At 39.8% G+C, this 14,186-nt stretch overlaps 1 pseudogene across 1 annotated transcript; it reads right to left on the bottom strand.

The window, feature by feature from the left end:
• Positions 1 to 2,920: 2,920 nt before the first annotated feature.
• On the bottom strand, positions 2,921 to 13,941 carry LOC146492190 (sodium/myo-inositol cotransporter-like; annotated as a pseudogene). Its single transcript, XR_014872441.1, has 5 exons — positions 13,647 to 13,941; positions 6,856 to 7,782; positions 6,572 to 6,767; positions 5,295 to 5,422; positions 2,921 to 5,192 (listed from the first exon to the last, which is right to left on the bottom strand). The product of XR_014872441.1 is annotated as a sodium/myo-inositol cotransporter-like (transcript).
• Between the last annotated feature and the right edge of the window lie 245 nt (positions 13,942 to 14,186).

Below are 14,186 nucleotides of genomic sequence, written 5' to 3'. Positions count from 1 at the left end.
ATATGAATTTTCAAACGTTCAAAGACTGTTCCAGCAGTATTCTGAAACTTCAAAATACAGCAAGGCCTTTGTGTGTGCGATTATCAGTCATCTATTTATACTGACATTATAAGGTCGGCAAGGTCTGTCATCTCGGTTGTGGGCAAAAGACCTGCAACTGACAAATAAAGGCTATCTCATCTCATATCTCTCATCTCATCTCGGTAAACACTAAATTGCGTAGTGGCCACAACTGAGGTGTAATAAAGCTGAAGATACTGAACGAGGGAGGAAAAAATAACCTAAACTTATGTGCGTCGGCTTGTGTGACAACTACCCCCAGTAACTTTCCACTTCCAGTCTGTAACTTTCCACTGCAGTAGAGGCCGTTGTTAATTTACTTAACTGAGTGTTGGCATGCTTGTTGTTGTGGCTTTAGCGTATCCAGTTTGCTTCACGCACCATGACCTGGTTGCTCCTCGTTTCACATTGTTTTCTTTAGACAGCTCAATGTGTGCTGGTTTTATAGTAGCTCAAACATTTAAGAACCTCATGTCCATGTTTCTAATGAATTACTATCACAATAACCGTCACAACAGCTGATAATAAGCACATTTACAGTGTAAACCTGAAGTGTATTATGACAGTAAAGAGGTTTATTTAGTAGTTCGTCGTATTATTTCAATATGCTAACATTCATCATTCACAGTAAAGTATAGGTGAGGCTCATAGGTGTCATTACTTATGCAGAAGTCAGCAGAATGAAGGTTTTTACTCAGTGATCCTGCAAGGTAGAAAGATTTCTCTGTTCTCAAGAAACAAGTATGTGTTTAAATTGTCACAGCTATAGTTAAAATAGCAACCTGAGGAAAAACACCTAAATTCACCACACCCCAGGAACATATTTGTGCCAGTTTATCTTGTTAATATTTCACTATGCATGTGAAAATTGAGGACTTCAGTACATTGAAGTGCAGCCAACACTTGTTGGAGTATCGCAGTGTCAACAAAAGTGGTAGAAAGATGCCCGGCTTGGGTGTTCTTGTGTATCGGTTGAGCTGGTTGCAGGAATAACGTGAGTGGTAATATTGCTGGAAATTAATCCATCTGTTGGATGTCTTAAAAATAAGTTCTGTAGTTATAAACAGATATAACCCACATTTCCCTCATTCTCAATAAAGCAAATCAGGTCAAAGAAAGCTTGTAAAGTTTGCAGTGTTCACCAGTTTCCAACCACTACGCACCATTAACATGTGATAGTCCTGATATATACACACATAAATAGACTTAAACCCTCAGTGTGCTTAAAATGGCAGTTACATTAAGCAAAGATCAATTTATAAAAGAATTACATAAAAGACTTGTTTTTAGTAGTTCGTTTTTTAAAAAGTTTTTATTGTAAAATATGCTTTTAAAGAACGTACTAGTGGTAAACTTTAAATCTGTACAACTTTCAATCAGTTTCTTTAAAATAAAATAAAATGTTTTAATTTTGTCCAACTTAATCTGTTGCTGTTTAAGTGCTCAGTGCTAAATAATATAATGGAAATATTGCAATATAAGTATGTCCAATCTTTAAATTGATGATCAGCGTCAGCAAAACTTCTTACAATTTGACATCTTTTAATTCACAATTAATTAATAAATTTGTGATTAAAGTAAGTGCAAGGCACCCTTTGAGTTCTGCGTATGTGTACAGATAAAATAAAACATGACCATCACACCAAATGCTTTTCCCAACTCAAATATGTATCAAGTACTAATCCAGGTGTCAGGATCATATGTCTTGGAAGTAAAAAAAGGCTAAAAACAACAGAATTACCTACATTTCCATTTAAATGAAAAGATGTAGTCACAGTAAATTTCAGCCATTCACATTCATTATGAATATCATGAACACATTTCCATTGGCATTAATTCAAGATTACGCAATTGTATCTGTAGCATACAACAAAAACAAATCTGGCAGTCAATTTACGTTTTCAACTGACGTCATCAAGTGTACAGTGATATAAATGTGGCACTACGGAAAAAACACCTCATGTACCTGTATGCAAATGAGTACGGGACAATAAAACCTAAGTGCCTTGAGGCGACTGTTGTTGTGATTTGGCGCTATATAAATAAAATTTAATTTAATTTAATTTATAAAATTATGCTAGTAGCTCATTGACAGCTTCATATTTTTTGTAAAACCTGATTTACAACTAAAGCAAGTTTACTAATGACCTGTGTAAATCATACACTGACAGACAGTCATTGTAAAAACATAAGGTGCATTAAAATAAACTTTGTACTTATACAACAGTGCACTTTGAGTCATTATTTGTACACATTTACTCATGTTAGTTCAGAATAAAAAATCCAAATGACTTAAAATAATTTATACATATAGCCAAATACTGTTAATCTGACTATCTGCAGTTTTTACACGCAGTTACTGTTCTTCTATTTAGAAAGGCAGTGGCGTCACGGTGTAATTACTTTACATGTTGTTTTTTTCCTGTGTAATAATATTCAATATTGCTATCAATACATTTTTCAATCCCTCTGCAAAATGGGTTCAAAAACATAAACAACTGTGGGATACTGTTCGTCCGTGATTTGAACCGGGGGAACAAATCGTGGCAGGATCAGCCTGATGTTATTTGTATCCAACTGTAACTTTACTGTATAAAGAGCTAACATCTCCAAAATGTCAGGAGTAGTTAGTCATTACAACAAGTGTTTGTGAACTAAAAATCAAGAATGTGGGATACTGTTTGTCCGTGATTTGAAGAACCCAGTGCTGCTCCCGATGAAGGGAAAACCAATTCTGCAGGGGAGACCTACCTCGGCACTTGTGCAGGTGAAGCCAAAGGTATGCTTCACCATATTTTCTAGTCTTTGGCTTAGAATGAAGTTGGTTTGGAAACATATTCAGCGACGCTTCATCTCCTGATTTGCGTTTGTGGAGGCGCCCGTGCTAGCAGTGTCCAAGCGTTTTTTTTTGTTTTGTTTTTTCCTTTTCATACCGCGCCCCCCCTGCAATGGTTCCCACACTTTGGGAAGGTCTGGCCTAACACATGACGTGTTTTTTTTTTTTTATTATATAGGCTAAAGGCAAAACATCAGAGCTTTTCTCTCTACAAAAAACTAAAACCATGTAAAGCACCAGCTTGGTGTACAAGCACCAGCTTGTACCTGGAGCTACATACTCTAGGTACAATATCTAGAGCAGCGGTCCCCAACCTTTTGACGTTAAACCACAGACCGGTTTAATGTCAGACAATATTTTCACGAACCGGCCTTTAAGGTGTCGCGGATAAATTAACCACAATAAAATGATACGACCAAGACAAAAACAGTGGTATTTTGAAAATATAATAATGAACGCGAATTCACTGTGTAACTTTATTAGCAGCGTCCTCCTGAAATGCTCCAACAGCATTGAGAGTAACATCCTCCTCTCTGTCCCTTAATGCTCTCTGGTCGCTATGGTAACGTGTAAATATTTCTTTCAAAATAAGGGACACAACTACAACACGGGAAAAGACCCAGGGAAACCGAGTTAATGATAAAAACCCTTAAAACCGTAAATTTCACACCGGAGCCTCAACTCTTGCAGCCCGGTACCAAACGACTCACGGACCGGTGGTTGGGGACCACTGACCTACAGTATATGCGTATGTATATACCCAGCACAACAAAAATATACGAAAGGCAACGTGGGTAAATGCTTTTTAAAGGGTTTCACTTTGTCATATATATATATGGGCATCTAAGTGTATTGCCAACTTTTTGTGCAACCAAAATATAGGTTAGTACATCTCAAACTCTACCATCTTTTGAATATTGAATAACAAAATAAAATATGGTAGCCCCATACCTTTTGTATCCTTAAAATGTGGCTTTTGTTAATTAGTGTAATGGGTAATTAACTGTATCAAACATGCCAGTTCTGTATTTCTTGGACAAATTTGGCCTTCTGTTTGGAAACAACTGAACCTATAAGGAGAAATAGATGAAGAGAAAGATCCCAATGAGCAAACCACCACCAGTGCGATGTTTTAAGATGATTCTGGTCGTTGGAGGTTCGTAGAGAAGCTCCTCCACCATCTTCTCCTGTTCTTGAACTGTTATGGCCTGATCTTTGGACAATTCCTCCTTGAATCCACAAAACCAATCCAAAACCTTAATGCAACATCCACGCTCCTCTTTTGCGTCCCCTGCTCCACAGCTCTCGTCTTCCTCCTCCACTCCTCTTCTTTCCTCATTTTCTACCATTTTGGAGCCTGAACTCTGAGCACAGCCACCATTCTGTACTGAATAGGTTGTTTCTATATCACTTGCTGTGACATTATTGCTGCTTCTTGATTGGCCATTTTCAAGATTTGTCTCAGAGCCATTGAGCAAGTTTGGGTTCTTGTGACACTTTTCTTCACCAAGAACACCGTTTCCATTAAAGGCTGAGTGATTTAGGGGTTTCAAAACATTGACGTCTTTTTCTTGATTTTTTAGCTTCTTTGTCTTGTTTAGTCCCCAGAGAGTAGTGGTTTGGATTTGTCCCTCTTCGGGTGGAGGAGTGCAGAGACTCACAACAACAGCTACCAGAGATGATATCCAAAACAAGATGGCTGCCACATACATGTAATGGATATCTTTGATGAAGGATGGGCGTTCATCAGGCTGATCGCAGAGTGGCTCTCGATAAACAAATGCCAAAGCCAAACGGACAGCTCCAAGGAAAAACCCTACCATCCCTCCCCAAAAGGCACCTGTCTCATTACAACGACGCCACAGGATGCCAAGCAGGAAGAGAGCCGCTATGGGCGGAGTCAGATAATCTGATACTTCTTGGATGTAGTAGAATATCTGGCCTCCCTGCATTTCAATGATCACAGGCACCCAGGCGATGCTTATGATCACCATGAAAACGACAAACAGCCTGCCTACTATCATCAGCTCTCTGGACGACGCCCGCTTTCGTAGCATCTTGTAAATATCTAGGGTAAAGATGGTGCTTGCAGAATTAAAGATAGAGTCCAAGTCGCTCATTAGAGCTGCAATCATAACAGCCATCATCAACCCGCGGAGACCGACGGGCATTACTGACATGACGAGCCTTGGGTAAGCCACATTGCTGCAGCCAGATGCAGAGCCACACACTTCAATGCAGTGCTTTGGACTGATACATGCCAAGTCGTCAGCGAATAAGATCCTGGAAATCATTCCTGGAATCATGATCACATAGGATACATCAGTAAGACAATTAGTGAGTATAGAGTCAGAATTTTATCTGTGTGAGATATTCATAGGGTGGTTCATGTCTCTACCTGGGATGACAATGATAAACATTGGCAGGATTTTGAGGAAACCGGCCATGATTGTTGACCCTTTGGCATGAGCAATATTTTTTGCTGCCAGAACCCGCTGAACAATCACCTGATCTGCACACCAGTACCTGGAGCACAAAAACACAAAAATTAGTCTGCTAATTGGTACTTACCTCTATTTAGTATACTCTGGACTACCTGTGCCATTTGTAATGACCCCAAAAGTCAGCTTTGTGAGAACTATTCTAGGAACATTTCTGAGACCGTGCTTGTTCTGTGGCTCCACGGAGGGTCTCTCAGTCAGTCCTTCACCTCAGATCTCACAGTCTGACAAATCATGAAACATTTTCACTGAAAAATATGTATGTTGACACTGAAATGACTTTATAGGTCAATCATTGACCACTGGGATATTTAAAGCCTTTATTGGACTTTCAGTGATGTTAGAGAAAAAGAATGAGAACTAAACATCATTAGGAATTTCCATCCATCCATTTTATTCCACTCTTCCAATTAAGGGTTGCGGTGGTTTACAACCTATCCCAGTTGCCATAGCATGACGCAGGTTATACGCTGGACAGGTCACCATTCTGTCACAGGGGTAATTCAGGGAGACAGACAACCATTTACACTCACATTCACTCCTATAGCCAATTAACAATCACAAACTAACCCCACTAAGTGCACGTCTTTGGACTGTGGGAGGAAACTGGAGTACCCACAAAGAAAGATTTCTCAATTGTCAGATTTAACTGCTTGAAACTGACCTTACTGCCAATAATGCCAACCTGAGGAGTGTGGATTCTTGCTCCATGGCTTGAACCAAACCACGGACCTTCTTACTGTGAAGAAGCACCACTCAGTTTATATGTGTTGCCTCTACTTTAAGAATTTCTAACTGTATAATTCATTGTTTTTTTGAGGAAAATAAATCATATGCAACATGTGTGCAAGGTCCTGGCTGCGATGCCAGCGAGCAACCAGGACCTTGCACACATGTTGCATGGTTGATTAGCATACTTGCCCTGAGGGTAGCACTACAAAAAATTAAATGAAGCATGCAAAGCCAAGGAGCAGGAATAGATGCTCCTCAGGGCAGCATTTCATGGTAACAAATTCAGTCTACTTTTACTTAAAGCAATCAAATCTAACAGGTGGCAAAAAAAGAAAAACACCTGGCTCAGAGTAAATTTTTTAGGGATTAGGAGTGTTTAAACACACAAGGCTGTGCAAAACTGTATTGGTAAGGAAATTAGTCTTAAAAGAAATAGCATTACCAAATAGAGGCAGGAGTCTGGCCGAGTAAGAAACCAAGCCATGGCAGGTCTGGATCCTGGGCCTCTCGGAGGATCTTCAGACTATCTGGCTTCGGAGTGGTATGGTTATAGCAGGACTCAGAATACGTCAGATTGGGTGAAGACAGCAAGATGGCACTGATGTTTGGAGTGGCCTCCATGTAACCGTGTCTCACACCTTACAAAGACATGCCAAAACACGGTTAAGCATTGTTTAGTTAAACAATTGACATAAATTCATGAATGCATGAAAGAGAAACAAGGACCTTCGAACCCTCCCACTTTGAAGAGGCTGATGCCTGTCAGACAGAGAGCCCCAGCAATCATGAGGAACGCTTGAACTGTGTCCGTGTAGATAACAGCAACCAGACCTCCGGAGATGGTCAGCAGAGCTGTCATGGCAATGAGGAGGAGGATGGACAGATAGAGGTTCCAACCTAAGGATTCTTTGATGAACAAGGCTCCAGAATAGAGATCCACAGACAGCTTGGTGAAGATGTAAAGGACAAGAGATAAAGCAGCAAAGTACACCTTCAGTCGATTCCCCCCCATATCTCTTGGACAGGTACTCTGGCATAGTGTAGACACCACACTGGATATAGACTGGAATGAACACCCAGCCTAAAAACTGGAGCAGTAATACAGCATTGAGCTCCCATGCAGCCACGCTGAGACCGCTAACAGCGCCTGATCCAGCCAATCCAATGAAGTGCTCACTTCCTATGTTACTGACAAATAGAGAAGCTCCCACAGCTGCCCAGTTCATCGAGCGCCCCGCCAGGAAGTAGCCGCTCACTGTGTTCCTATTGGCTTTCCACATTGCAAGGAAGCCAATCCCTAACACCAGGATGAAGTAGATCGCTACAACGATCATGTCCGCTGCTTCCATGGCCATGTTTAAACCTTTTATGGCTGTATGACAGAAATAAACTATGGCGCCCAATGGCGAATTTGTGACACGGCTTAGAACACTTCTGTCTACAGTCATCTATATCTTCTTATATACACAGACAGTGTAAGACGTTTATGAAAGAGACATCTGAAACATTTGCATCCGTTTCTAAGGAATTACTTCAAGCACTCTTGACTTTTGATCCTCGGTAGTTAGATCTGGAAATCTGTGCAAGCTGTGGTTTGGCAGCACACAGGATGGCATTGAGTTGTTCCTTGGTTTTACAGAAGAAGTGCGGTTCCTGCAACAAGATGAACAAAACATGAACAAGATGCATGACCAAAGCAATGCAAAAACATGTGAACAGTTGAAAACGGCTGATAAAACAAGGAGACAATATTTGCTTAGGAAACCATTGCCATATATTGATAGCGTGGCCAAGCGGTCTAAGGCAGCGGTCTCCAACCTTTTTTGCGCCACGGACCGGTTTATGCCCGACAATATTTTCACGGACCGGCCTTTAATGTGTCGCGGATAAATACAACAAAATAAAACTAGTACCGGTACTGAAAAAAAGAAAATTTATTCATAACACACGTGAAAAGACCCAGAAAAACCGAGTTAACGATCAAAACGATAACAAAAAAACTCTGAAAACCGATAAAAACCCTGAAAACCATACATTTCACACCTGAGCCTCAACTCTCGCAGCCCGGTACCAAATGACTCACAGACCGGTCTGAGGCCCGGGGGTTGGGGACCGCTGGTCTAAGGCACTGGCTTAAAGCTCCAGTCTCTTTAGGGGCATGGTTTCAAATCCCACTGCTGCCATGAATAGGTGTGTTTTTTTTCTTGTTTTTTTTTTTTAAATGAATTTCCCACAGGAACCCACCAAGGAATTAATAAATTTTTATCTCTCCCTCTGTCTCTCTCGATCTAGACTAGACTAGAACACTTCTTTGCAGTCTAGATAAGCTGTAAAAGGTTGCAAAATGAGGTGAAATTTTGGTTCTTTTGTCTCAAAACCCAAGCATTAATTCTTGTTTGTAAAAAGCTGACTGAATTGCAGTGGAGTTAACTGTAAATCTGGCTGCCATATTCAATGTGTACACATGCAGAAATGCTCCAGAAATCATGTAAGATATTGTTTTCCCTAAACCTTGCAATCTGTTCAGTGTAAGAGAAGTGGTGCAGTCAGTGGTTGAACCTTTCAGAGCTTAAGTCGTCATCCTAAATTGATCACCTATTAATTTTAGCCTCTTACTTTAACACTGCCAGCTAATAAAGCTAATAGAGACATTTTTTGGAAGAACGATCATCTTGCATAAAGATTTGCCATAAAAATATTTGCTGGTATTTCAACTGTTGTAAATGAGTTGTTGGTACGGTGGCCCTGAGAGGCAAACACAAAGGAATAGGAAAAGAGAAAACAGATTTCCAAAAGCACAAGGGAAGTGTTTCTGGGGAGACAATAACCCAACGGACCAGTTGCAGGAACCAAAATATGCTAAGAATTGTGCTGGGAGACACTTAAAAGAAGTGGAGGATCTATCGGTTTTGTGACGAAAGAAAAGATGAGAGGTAAGTGTGTTAGCCCAACTATTAGCCTAAAAATCCATCATCAGTATTTTATGAATCATGATAAAACACAGCTACCATGTTTTGGGTTCCTGCAACTGGTCAGTCGGGTTATTGTCTCCCCAGAAACACTTCCCTTGTGTTTTTTCCTATTTCTTTTTTTTGTTTTTCATATTTCCGTTGTTGTTTTTTCCTATTTTTGTTGTCATTTTTCCCATTACCGTTATGTTTTGTGTGCTTTTGCAGCGTTTTTCTTATTGCTGGTGTTTTCTTAAGTTGCAGTCCGTTTGGCCTCTCAGGGCCACCATATGTTGGCCTATAAGCTGTCAAATACATCGCTCATAAGTAGCATTGAGTCATTTTGAGCCAGAAATAAAACTTTTGTCAGAAACTGCAATCAGTTTTTGGTAAAGTGAGTGTTATATATCCTCCATTTGTAAGTAAAAGGCCAAGAGGGCAGCAGAAATGGCAGGGAATATAAAATAAAAATGTAGATATTCTCAGTGGCCGACAAGGACTAGATTGATTATAAAGTAAGTAAAGTAATGCAGAGTCATTATTGTACTTACAAAACAGGTAATTTCTTTATTTATTATTCAACCCCTTTATAAATTCAGTCCACACTGCAAAATATGTGTTGATATAAGCAGAGATGTTAGACAATGGGTGTCAAACATAAGGGCTGGGGGCCAGAATCAGCCTGACAGACTCCAATCCAGCCCACTGCACATCTTTGGAACATGTGAACAAGGGCATAAATTTTGGTCTGTATTCCGATAAATTTTACAACTTGCCCTGTTTCGCCTAATAAGGACCTCCACAGCAACTGCTCATACTACTCCAAAATAACTGAGCAACTGACAAATCTGATCTAATATAGAAATTACACAATAAAAAAAATCTGTCATTTTTTGTGAATTTACAGAAACTTTCTGTTTTATACTGACAGGACAATCTGAGCAATGAGCTACCAGAACTTCGTAATTTTCCGCATTTATTTCTTACAATTTAAACCCAACCAGTCATGGTGACAGACTTCTTTCATTTAATACATCAGCATTTCTTCATCCTGTAGATAAACCGAGACATACTGTTGACATTACAATTCTTTTTCTTATATCAACATATCTCAGAGATTAAATGTGCAGTTAAACACTGAGAGAAATGGGAGTCTCACTGGTCTGGTCCACTTAAGATCACAGTGTGCTGTATGTGACCCACCATGTAAAATGAGTTTGGCATCCCTGCAAATCTCAGAAATCACTTGAAACTAACTTGAGGCGTGTAATTTGAAATAACTTTAGCAAGCAGGCGGGTTCAAAGGAAAGCTGGTGTGCAGTTATGATAGAGGGAAGCTGCATACATGCACCAGCATTGCTTTGTTACTTTGGGATAAAAGGCTGTAAGACTGGCTGAAATTTACAGAAGTGATGTGTATGTCAGCTGCTGCTATCTAGTAACAACTGCAAATCCTTTTAGTAAGCAAAGCAATCACAACCCATGATGCGGGACTGTAGTATGAGGCACAATCTGATATCCTCGTGTTGGTGTTGTTCCCACATCATCATAATAGATGTTGTTCCAGGTTCAACATTGCAAGTGACCAATCGCATTGTTGTGACGTCATACTTTTGGGACTTAAGTATGACTTTTGGGACTTTAAAAATAAATAAATAAATACATAAATAAAAATCTACTGAACTTGCGAGAAACCGCCTCTGTCCGCCGATCCAGCAATTTGAATTCTTTACATTTCAGGATACTGTTCTTTAATAAACGATAAGAATTATAGATCTTGTGCTTGCAACATCGGAATTTCATAAATGAATGAATCGCTTGGCTTGCAAAAGTATGACGTCACAACAATGTGATTGGTCACTTGCAATGTTGAACCTGGAACAACATTTATTATGATGATGTGGGAACAACACCAACACGAGGATATCAGATCATCCGACAAAGAATGAATCGGAAGGTCTTTGTGAAAACAAAATTTCATGTACATAGGAGACCTAGTGCATTTCCAGGTAGCAAGTTTACTCTTGCAGCAGAGTCAATATTAAATTGAAATAATTAGCACATGCAGGCATGTGCAGAGGGGGGGGCTAGAGGGGCTTGAGCACCCGCCCCTTTCCTGATGGGTGCCCAAAGTGCCCTTTTGTTGAGGCAACTTAAAAAAAAAAAAAAAAAGTATTTATTTTTTTTAATGTGTGTGTGCGTGCGGAGTCCTGTCTGTGCCCCTCAACAATAATATTTAACTATTAATCACAGTTTTGCTAAATAAAAGGATCTGGCTTGCATCAGTCACATGATCACATTTAACCAATGATCGCCCTTGACGGCAGAACGCGCTGGTTACGAGCCGGGAACGAGCTCACAAAGAGCACGCGCATTTTTTGCGGTCCGGAGCTGCAGGAGAAACAAGTTTACTCAGAGACACAGACTGACGCGACAAAACCAGTAAGTAGGTGTACAGCGTACACTGTAGTGTATAGCACACAGGAGTATTAGCTTATTATGTACACGTTGGTAAGTTGAAACAAACGAGCGTGCTGTGTGTGCAACAGCGTGACAAACATTACCTGTCCTTTTATTAACTGCACAAGTAGTGCTGGTCATAGCTGCTGGCTACCTGTGTAAGGCTGTCATGGGTCTGTAGCTCTGTCACCGTTTTAGGGAACATATTTAGTTTTAAAGTAAGTTTCCGGGCTTTTCCTGCCTTTCTGGAGGGATTATATTTCACTAAAAACGATCTAATATGCATGTCCACATAATTATGCATTATTATAATTATAATATATTAAAAACACACGCTGTATTTTAAAGAACATACATTAAGAAGCAGATTATATTAGATTTATATTTTAAATAACACAAAATTTGGATTTTACAGCAGTAAAATTATTGTATCTCTACAGTTTAAAAATGTAACAAGCTTTGCCCCTGCACAGAGTGGATAGTGAAACAAATGGAATCATCATAAATACATTAATTCATATTTATTACTTCTCCCTCCTCATTGCTTTATTATTGTAGCTCTAGTAATAAATAATAATGTAAGGATTCTGGATCAGCACCGTGATGCCCATAGTATATACAGTATTCTGAAGAAGGTCTAAAATGTCACTGTGTGTGCGTGCATGTGTGTGTTTTATGTATATGGATTAAAAAAATATATATTACTCATGATATAACATTGTCCAGACATGCCTGGTAAGGACATGAGGAGGAAACAGTAGGAGCTGTGTGAGGCTACTAAAGGCAGTGCTATAACAGTTTTCTGTCATCATTTTATTATAGATTAAGTGCAAGAGTTGTTAGGTGTGGATAATTAGATTATAGTTTATTGCAATAGCAAGTTGTGTCTTGTTCTCAGATAGACAGCAAGTGGAGAGTGATATATGAAATGATGGGATGGAAGGAAGAAGAGAAGCAAAGAGTGATTCACAGGCAGAGCCTAAATTATTTCTCACAGTTTTTTGTTGCCTTATGGTTCCAAGCGCTGTCACCAATCTTTGCATTTTGTTATTATCTCATGACACTTGTTTAATCAGCTACCATCTCTCCTATGGACTTTTAAATGTCTACAGTCTCAGATCAACACAGCCCTGCCCTCCAGCACTATCCACAGCAACCCCTCTACAGCAACATTGTACCCATCAGGTAAAACATCGGCTACGTTTGCTTTGCCTTGTTGCCCATATTAGATTCTTGATGAATGTGTGTTGTTGTTATTCAGCCTGGTTCAATGTGCCCCTTTTTAACTTTGAGCACCCGCCCCTTTAAACCTCTCTGCACGGCCCTGAGCACATGGTTAACCAGAGTCTTGAGGGAAAGGCTAAGGAAACATCTTTTATTTCCAGCTTTCTCAGACTTGATTATATTTGCCCCTTTTCAGGAAACATAGTTACCCAATTTTAGACCTGATTCACTTCACTTCTTCAAAATACTCTTGGGCACTCTGGAGGACTTCATGACAGGAACCTCTCAGTACTCCTGCGCTGTGCTTCATGCTGGTTCTTTTGGTTACGATTTATCTGGTGCTAATACTTCAAAACATCTATTTCTTCTCAAATTAAAATCATAAGTAGCGTTTGATGTTGCAATATAACCAAATAATACACTATGTTACATTCTGAAACAGCTCCTGTCACTCTGCTTTCTGACACTTTATACTTCTGTCTTGTTCTTTAGCTTTAATTCAAAAGGACCTTAAAAGGCACAATTACCTGCTTTATTTAATTTGTATGATTTACAGTGTCGTAGTTAATTTCTAATAAAAATATTTCCTGTTCTGTTATTAATATTAGGCGTATAATATGGTTATTAGTTGTCACACTTTACTATATTATCACAGTCTCCGTCCATAATCCTGGGTCATTTGTCTCAGTGTCCTGTCATATCCTCTTACAGTCCCGCTACTACTTTTTGAATGAATCAACACGGTGTTCCTACAAGTCTTTTATTAATTCCACACGTATTTCATTCGCAGCATATGTTCATTAGCATTAGCAGTAACTATGAAGAGGTAAAAAAAAGTTCCTGAATGTTTTCGAAGCTTCGGTTTAAAGAAAAGTTCAGACTCACCTGTTTCCTCTCTGAGTGTCTCCCGGGTTGAACGTTAAACTACCGTTTAACTACCGGACCGGTCCGACCGGTCTGAGCGCAACGCCGCACGGAGCTCTCCTCGGCGCAGCCTTAATGAAGGCACCGCGAGACTCCGCCCACAGCAGCATCGTCACCTTTAGGTTCGAGGAGGAAGTGTGGGGGCGCTCGTGGTGTGCAGGTGCTTTCCACTGAGCGCGCTGTAAGCATGCACATACAGGTTCAGCATTACTGACACCAATACAGATTCTATGTAGGACAGAGCAGTGTACCACATATGTTTGACTGCCAACAGAATGCCAGCGCCCTACCACATCTGAACCATAATTTCCTCATGATCTTTCAAGGTGAGATAACTTTAAAGGTCTTACTGTAAGATGAAGACAAATGAGCGAGTCACTACAACATAGACAGTGCCTCACTCTTGCATGTCTGCATGTATATTGTTTTGTGCATATTTGTGTATGTGTGTGGTTTGCAGATACTCGTTCAACTTTGCATTTGTACCTACATTTTTTAATT

The sequence above is a fragment of the Neolamprologus multifasciatus genome, chromosome 23, assembly GCF_963576455.1.
Source record: "Neolamprologus multifasciatus chromosome 23, fNeoMul1.2, whole genome shotgun sequence".
NCBI classification, from domain to species: domain Eukaryota; kingdom Metazoa; phylum Chordata; class Actinopteri; order Cichliformes; family Cichlidae; genus Neolamprologus; species Neolamprologus multifasciatus.
This window is presented reverse-complemented; position numbering and strand designations above follow the sequence as displayed.